This window comes from Diceros bicornis, chromosome 4 (assembly GCF_020826845.1).
Source record: "Diceros bicornis minor isolate mBicDic1 chromosome 4, mDicBic1.mat.cur, whole genome shotgun sequence".
In the NCBI taxonomy this organism is placed as follows: domain Eukaryota; kingdom Metazoa; phylum Chordata; class Mammalia; order Perissodactyla; family Rhinocerotidae; genus Diceros; species Diceros bicornis.
This window is the reverse complement of record NC_080743.1, coordinates 94,526,581-94,535,196: the sequence shown is the minus strand read 5'-3', so window position 1 is coordinate 94,535,196 and position 8,616 is coordinate 94,526,581. Positions and strand designations below refer to the sequence as shown.

At 41.1% G+C, this 8,616-nt stretch overlaps 1 protein-coding gene across 11 annotated transcripts in view; it reads left to right on the top strand.

The window, feature by feature from the left end:
- Positions 1-1,293: 1,293 nt before the first annotated feature.
- Positions 1,294-8,616, top strand: part of PRRC2C (proline rich coiled-coil 2C) — a 97,178-nt gene continuing 89,855 nt past the window's right edge. For 8 of the 11 annotated variants that reach the window (XM_058540076.1, XM_058540073.1, XM_058540075.1 and 5 more), the window contains exon 1: positions 1,294-1,433. The gene's annotated coding sequence lies outside the window, so the exon portion shown is untranslated. The remainder of the gene's footprint in view (positions 1,434-8,616) is intronic. The other 3 variants (XM_058540081.1, XM_058540079.1, XM_058540078.1) reach the window with 1 other exon arrangement.

Here is an 8,616-nt window from a genome sequence, read left to right as displayed (position 1 = left end):
CCACCCTTTCTAAAGTAAATTCCTTCTGCCCTTCTTCCCGGTTATTCTTTATCTTGAGATCCTGTTTGTTTCCTTCATTGCACATTTCCAAATCTATTACTCGATCTGCATCACTAGACTATTTCATTAGGACCAGGATTTTAATTATTCTTTACCTTTGTATCCCAGTACCTAGCACATATAGTAGGTGCTCAATAAATATTTGGTGAGTAAATAACACAAACTTGAGAAATAGGTATTGTTATCTCCATTTTACAAATGAGAAAACTGAATCCAAGAGATTTTAAGTAACTTATCCATACTACATAGCGATTAAGTAGCAGAACTCTAGTATTCATACCTGTTCTTGTTTTATTCTAAAGCCTAAAAAAATATGTAATGCTTTATGAATCTTAAACATAATGCCATATATATTTACACACACACACTACATATACAGACACTATATATGTGTATGTACACATTTACCATTTGTTTCTCATAACAATTTTATGACTCAATTTTCTCATTACACATTAAAATTTTTTCTGATTGTAATAAAATTTGGAAATTATAGAAAGGTATACCTAAAATATTTTTAAAAATCAGATCGCTCTAAGAAAACTATTGTTAACATGTTTACCACTATTATTTCAGAGCACATTTTTGAGTCTTTTTTTCTATAAATATGCATATACCTGTGTGTTTTTATGGCATAAGCATTTCCCTGGTCATTAAATATTATTCTGAATTTAATGGCGTCAACATATTCCATAATATGGGTGTGTCATAATGCATTTATCTACATCTTTATCAACGGACAGGTTTTGGTATTATGAATATTGTGTATGTACATTTCCAGAAAATGGCAAGATATTGTCAAATATTAAGGTTAAAGAGCATGCATAGGTTAATTTTGATACATACTGCCAAACTGTTGGTTGAACCAACTCACACACCTATCCATTCCATACAAGAGGGCTAACTTCCCTGAGGCATACCAACCTGTAATCGTGGTCTATCCAAGAGTTCCTGGAGAGATCTCAGGCGAAACCGCTACCCTGTAGGGGGAACTCTGGTTGCAAAAACCCCCTCCGTCCAGCAGGAGGCGCTGTCGCCTTCCACCGGGTTGGGCCGCCACGGAGGCTTCACGTGATCCGGCCGTCTCTGCGCCGGAGGCGGTCCTGCGGAGATTTGACTTACGTACGCCGCGGCACGACGTAGTACGTAGGGGCTGGCTAGCCGCCATCTTGCTTCTCTTTCTCGCTCGCGCTCTCCCTCCCGGGAAGCAGCGAAAGTGCTTTGGCGGTTTGGCCGTCCGCAGCTTCGGCTGTCCCAGGCTGGTGGTCCTCCCAGCCTCCCCCTCCCCCGAGTCTCCCCTTCCCCTTCCCTGGATCAGAGCTCGGCGGAGCCCCTCGAAGTGCGCCAGCACACTCAGCTTGACACCCTGGCCGGTAAGGAGGCGAGGGCGTCGGATCGGCGCTCAGAGCGGGCCCCATTGGGGAGGGCGGCCTGGGGCGGCCTGGGCCGTGGGAGCGCACCCCGACCCCGGCGCCGGAGACCCGGGAGCCGCGCGGAGAGGGCCTTGGGTCCGGCATCCCCTTCTTTCTCGTCGGTTACCATCGGTCTCTGTGTCTGGGGAAGTCGTGGCCTCCTGCTCGGGGAGCGGGAAACCGGAGTCACACCGCCCCATGTGGTCTGGGCGGCAGTTCCGGACCTGCCGGGCCCCCCCATCACGTCCCCAGCGCGGGCCCTGCGGGGGATTACGCGCGTTGCCGGGCGAGCGAAGGGAGTTTCCATCCGGCGGGCTAGGCGGGCGCGCGGTCTCCTTTTCTAGTGTGGAGGTTGCGTTCCCCAAACAACTCCAGGTCTTGTCTAGGGCCTTACCTGCCTACCTCTTCTCCGCGTGAAGAGAGGGTGGAATTTGCAGTGAGCCGTGGAGGAGAGATCGGGTTAAAGACCCGACTCGGTGAGAAGCTCTTCGGGGAATCTGGACCAACCCTACTTCCGCTAGGGACGTGCTGCCCCAACTCCAGGGGAGGCTTCGAGGAATCTTTCCCACCCTAGGCCTCTCCATCCCCTAACCTGCGTGGGGAATCCCGCTCTGCAGCTCCCTCTCTTTGAGAGAATGTTGTTGGTGTTACGGTCAAGGCCGCACTTAAGGACCTGAAGAAAAGGGTATGGGGTCCAGTAGGAACACTGATAAAATTCTTCCTTTACCCCAGAGAAATGCGTCTAATTCCTTTAAAGCGGTGTATATTTCTTTTGACTTGATTTGAGATTTTTTGAGATTTCCGACATGCCTGATGTCTCCTGGCTTCTAAAACCTACCCGGATTTCCGCATTGGCCGATCTTCAGCCTAGTTCATAGATTCATACCTCGCTAGGATACTTGGAATTGTACAGTAGGCGACTGTGCTGTGCTGTGAGATTTTCCTTTGGAATGCACTAGAAGAATCAAGATTCTTGATTAAGTTCTTGATAGCTTATTTCTGCAAATAAAAATGATAGGGTGATACTTTAAAAAGCGCCCACCAAGCCTACCTCCAGCATTTGTTAAAAGTAGATTTAACCTTTATTGATAATTAAGATGCTTCTCTGACTGGAGCCATTTTTAGGTGTGTGTCACAGATGCACTGCAGCATCTTTTCTGGCCCACCTCAAAGCGTTGGCCCCCTAAAAAAATTTAAGAATAGATTGAATTTGAATTTTATCTTCAGCATATAGTCATATAGTAATTCTCTCCTTTTCTGTAATGAAAATTTCAGAATATAGGCTTTTTACTTTTATGTTTATATTTTGGTCTGGGAGCCTGTATATGTGATTGCCTCCCTCCACCATTAGTTGACCTTTTCCATGTACTGAGCACAGTCATAAGCCCTTTACACACATTATCTTTTTAGATCCTAGAGCAGGCCTTTGAGGGAGGTGCTAATCATCCCCATTTTACAGATGAGGAAATGAAATCTGAGAGATTAATTTGGCCAAGGTCACACAGCAGTTATTGGTGGTGCTGTGTAGATTCAAACCCAGACTGTCTAAACCCAAAAGGGATGCTCTGAGCCGTCAAGCTGCTTCCCTGTTGCTTGTAATTTTCTGAACTGTAGTAACTAGGTAAGATACAGCCTTGTTAACCTAGTCTTTTCTCCTCTTGACTTCAGTATAGAAACATTGTTGCATGCGAAGGTTAAAGTGTTACAAGGAGTTACAGCTACTTTGAGGATGGAGTAGAAGCTAATTTTTGTACCCTTTTCTATTTAAAGGTCAGTTGAACTCTATGGGATGAGAGAGATAATTTTAAAATTTCAAGATCTGGCCTATATTATTGATACAGTATTTCCTCATCTGTAAAATGGAGATGATGATTGTAATAGTATTTCTCTCGAAGGCTTGCTGTAGGATTAACAAAGATAGTGTATGTAAAGGGCTTATTACTGTTTTCAGTACATAGTAAAAGGTCAACTAAGGGTGGAGGGAAAATGGTAGAATATTGATAGAGGAAAAGACTCTTTGAAGCAGTAACTAATCTATATATTCTCAGAATGGAGTATATATTCTTTGAGAATTTAAGGAATAATTTTTCTTTCCTCTTTTTTTTTTTTAAGACTTTTTGGACATTAATATCTCTTTTTTTTGTTTTTTTTTTTTTTTTTGCACTTACGTACTGGATTTTGCTTCTTATAGATTTCTTCTTCATGCTCTACAGTCGGTAACCCTGGGATCAGTATGTTGTGCTTAGCTGAAAATACAGAAATTCTGACTGATTCCTGTCCCCATCTTCTCTTCCCCACTATCTTTACTGTAAAATATCTTGGAAGATTGTATTATGGGGCCGGCCTGGTGGCGCAAGTAGTTAAGTGTGTGTGCTCCTCTGCAGCGGCCCGGGGTTCTCCGGTTGGGATCCTGGGCGCGCACCGACGCACCGCTCGTCAAGCCATGCTGTGGCGGCGTCCCATATAAAGTGGAGAGAAGATGGGCATGGATGTTAGCCCAGGGCGAGTCTTCCTCACACACACACAAAAAAGATTGTATTATGTCTGCCTCTCCCTCCGAGTGGTTTCCTTCTGCCTCCTGCCCCCAAACACTGCTTCAGTTTGTAAGTCAGTTGAATAACTTGTGTTTTGGATGCTATTTATGCCATATTTGTGTAAGATAAGGATTGATCATTGATAAAATGTTACACAAATTGGTACAGAACCCTATTCTTGCAGTGAAGGAGATCCAAAAGTTGTGCCTGACTAAATTATGACTAATATTCTTTCAGTAAAGCGAGACTTGTCACCTTATGAATAGGATAACACAATGAAAACTTATCTCAGTCTGTGTTAACTGTTGCCTAATTCTAAAGACATCTTGAGAATTAATAAGTGTTCTGAGTCATAACATTTTAAATTTCTCAATAATCCATTGATGTATCATCAAGACATCTTTGTGGGTAAAAGTATTCTCTAGGGAAGGGAACTTCAGTAAATTTTCTGTTGTGTGTTTTTTCCCAGCCCCTAGAAAGGCTAAATATAAACTGATCTTTTTACCAGTTATATTTCTAGTCATTATTTTGCTCTAGATTAACAGAATGCCAGTCATGTTTTTGGCCCTTTGTGTGCATGTATTTGCTGGCAAATCAGATCAAACAAAGGCTATTACTGAGTGTCAACAGTTGTCTAATTGGCTGACAAAAACTTTTATACGGTTAGCATATACCTAGCGTCTGAACAGGAGATAACAATAAAATGATTACTGTCAGTGTAATGTAATGTATTCATCCCTATGTGGTGCTGCTAGGTGCTCTGCACTAAAGGAGGATGGGGTATAATCCGAATCTGCGAAGCACATCTAGTGTTACAGAAACACTGTTGGGTATTATTTACATAGCATATTATCTAGTAATTTTCTATTTACTTGTCTATGTTCCGGTATTAGTCTGTTTTCCTTTACTAGACTGTTTTCATGTCCTAGTCACCTTGTACAGTGGTTGGCATACACCTAGAGTTTATTTATATATTATTGAATGAATGAGATTAGGAAACACAAAAGAACAGACCCACAACCAGGGTTCAGCGGATGAATATCTTATCTTAGTGGAGCAAAAGAATACTCTTGTTTTTTTCTCCCTTTATTTACCCATTAGGATAGTATCAGATGCTTTCAGATAGTTTGTGTTTATGTACTATGCGTTGTGAGACTTATTTGCATCAGATTTTCTTTCCTAATTATTAGATTTATTCAACAAACCTTAAAGATTCTTTTAATTTTGTGAAGCCCACTGACTGAGAGGAATATGGCTTTTGGTTCCCACTGCCAAGGTGTTCACAATCTTAAGGATTAATATTAAAAGTTATTGAAATTTAGGTTCATACCAGAAGATAAAAATAAGGATATATAAGCAGGGAAGGGAAATTTGGGGCAGAAAATCCGTATATGAAAAATTGTCTTTAGTATAGATCAAGTGCCCAGTTGATTACCAGTGAAGGCATGATGGCCAGGAGAGATCAGGAATAATTTAATTATTAATATTCATTGAGCACTTACCATGCCAGGCACTGAATTAAGAACATTTCGTGGATTATCTCTTTCAAGCCATACAATAAGCCTAGGAGGTGGATTATTTTATTCCCAATACACAACTAGAAAACTAGGATTTAAAGAGATTTAAGTAATTTGTTTAAAATTACTTAGCTAGTAAGTGGGATTTGAATCATTGATCCAGAGCCTGAGTGTTTAACCTCTATACTACATGGATTTCCCAGTGGCCAGTTTTTCCTAAACTTAAGTCATTCACAATTTTTGCTTTATCCTCAAACCATCTCTCTGTTAATATTTTCCTGTAATTAAGTGAATTTAAAAGAAAAATTTACATGATTCTTTGGTGTTAAACTATCCCCCCACCCCCACCCCATAACATGTTTTAGGATAAACATATAATTTTAATATTCCTCTGTGGACCACTTAAAATTGTCTAATGTGCCATCAGTATTCTTCTTTATTCTACCCTTTGGGACTTCACTGTTATAAGAATGAATGCTGGATAGGATCAGGCAACAGTTGGAATTAATGAAGGCCAGAAGTGCTGAAAGCCTAGAATGGAATAGATTCATCAAACAGGAAATGGCAGCATTACAGGAATAGAAATATAAATAACAGCCTGAACTACATACTTGGGACAACCATTTCCATAATAAACTGCAAAGTGGGGAGGGTTTATTTAGACTGAGAAATGTTAACGGGGTGTCTAAGACAATCTGTGGCAAGAGAAGGAGAACAGGAATGAATAAGTGAAGAAGGAAGTCATGATAGAAATCGGAGTGGAAGAGAATAATCTAGAAATTAGGATTATTATAGCCAAAAGTAGCAGAGTTCAGAAAAATATGTGAGAAGTGGCCTTTGGATTTGGCTGAGAGATCCTTGATGACCCTAAAAGAATTTAGGTCAAGTAATGAGGGTGAAAGGTTTAGCAGGGAGGAATGAGTAGTGAGACCTCTTGATTTTTAGGTGTGTTGAATACTCAAAAGGAGCTCTGGACTATGAGTTTAAAAACCAAGGTTTAGTCCTTTTGTCACTTTGTGCCAGCTGTTAACTTTGGGGGCAAGTGATTTGGCTTCTTCAGATTTTAGATATAATCTGTGAAATAAGGATAATACCTGTTTCCCTTATCAGAGAATTGTTGCAAAGATCGCATTAAATGTGTCTCCATATATCCTTTGAATTTAATATTCTTTGATATCACATGAGTCTTGACTGTATTTAAAACAGAAAAGAGAACCATGAAAAACCAAGTTAAAGGTAAAGGGAGGGTAGGTTCCCTATGAGGTTGGAAGATTCCCTCCAAATAAATCTGGAGTCTGCAGTATAAGAGATGAATGCATATGTGGTTGGAGAATGGGTGTCTCGAGAAGTTAGTAATTGGTCTTCTATCCTCCCTTTTTCCTAATGAATAATCTGAAAGTGTAGGGCTGCTGTATATGGTTGTTCAGTTTGTGCACTGCACTAAGATGCCAGGCTGAAGGAAGCAACAAGGACTGAAATCCAGACCATGCTCTGCTTAAGAGTCCTGTGCTCTGGGTAGGCCTCCCAGGGGAAATTGTGCCTCCACCTCTCCCCTCTCCCCCAAGGCATCAGTCCCTCACCAAGAGGAGTGCCTTATCTTCCCAGAATGGTATGTTTTCTCTATTTACAAGGCCGTGTGGAGGCCAGTGGATGCTCTGAAAGGCTCCTTCAGGAGACATATTAAGGATACGTTTAGAACAACATCAGAAACAATTGGGAGACTGGAGAAATGGTCACTAAGGAACAAAAAGCTTAGAACTTTCTACTAAAATGGGTTAAGTAGTTGGGCAAGTATAGAATTCCAGTATATCCAACGTATTTTGAAGATGAGTATTGTAGCTTATTAAATATTTCTAGTAACTGGGAAACAGACTATCTTAAATATCATACATAGATTATCAAATTTCAAAGAGGAGAGAGAATATATACATGAGTAAAATTATACTTAACGAAATTTAATCTTAAAAAAACACTTTATAATTTTTCAGTTCCAATTAAAGTTTAGGTTTTTGGCAATATGACCATTGTAGTTTGACCTGTGGCTTTTTCTTTTTTTGTGTGTGAGGAAAATCAGCTCTGAACTAACATCCGATGCCAATCCTCCATCTTTTTGCTGAGGAAGATTGGCCCTGGGCTAACATCCATGCCCATCTTCGTCTACTTTATATGGGACGCCACCGCAGCATGGCTTGACAGGCAGTGCACCGGTGCGCACACGGGATCCAAACCTGCAAACCCCGGGCCGCCGCAGCAGAGTGCGCACACTTAACCGCTGTGCCACCAGGCCGGCCCCTGACCTGTGTTTTAAGTAACTGTTTTTAATGTTAGCTTTAAATTTTGTAAATCTTAAGAAGCACAGTATGGGAGGTATAGAATTACTTCTGCAGGTTAGGAAAATGGAACAAATAGAGGAATTTATTTATTATTTTATTTGTGAGGAAGATTAGCCCTGAGCTAATATCTGTTGCCAATCCTCCTCCTTTTGCTGAGGAAGATTGGCCCTGGGCTGACATCCGTGCCTGTCTTCCTCTGCTTTATATGTGGGATGCCTGCCACCGCATGGCTTGATAAGTGGCGCGTAGGTCCGCCCCCGGGATCTGAACCTGCGAACCCCAGGCCACCGAAGCGGAGCGCGCCGACTTAACCACAACGCCACTGGGCCAGCCCCTAGAGGAATTTTATTTTAAAAGCAGGAAAAGGATATTATTGAAATGAGGCTTTTGACAGAGAGATGGAGGTTGGTTATATTGCTGTATGAGTTTTTAAAATTTAGATTAAGAAAAATTGGATTTTTTGGTGTACATTTCTGTGAGTTTTAATATGTGTGGATTTATGTAGCCCATGCCACAATTAGGATACAGAATGTAGAAAGATGAACTATCTCCCAATGTGGAACCAGTCTTCTGACATTTTGGAGGCAGAGAAACTCTCTCTCCTGCTGAAGAAAGAACTATTGAATAAGGATTAAAAAGTCAAGAATAGCCCACCTGTGCTGATCACTTGGTTTTCTGACCTGAAGGAAAAATATATTTTGATTGCATAGTTATATTTATGACATATTTGAAAACATGGAAAAAATGAAAGTAGAAAGTA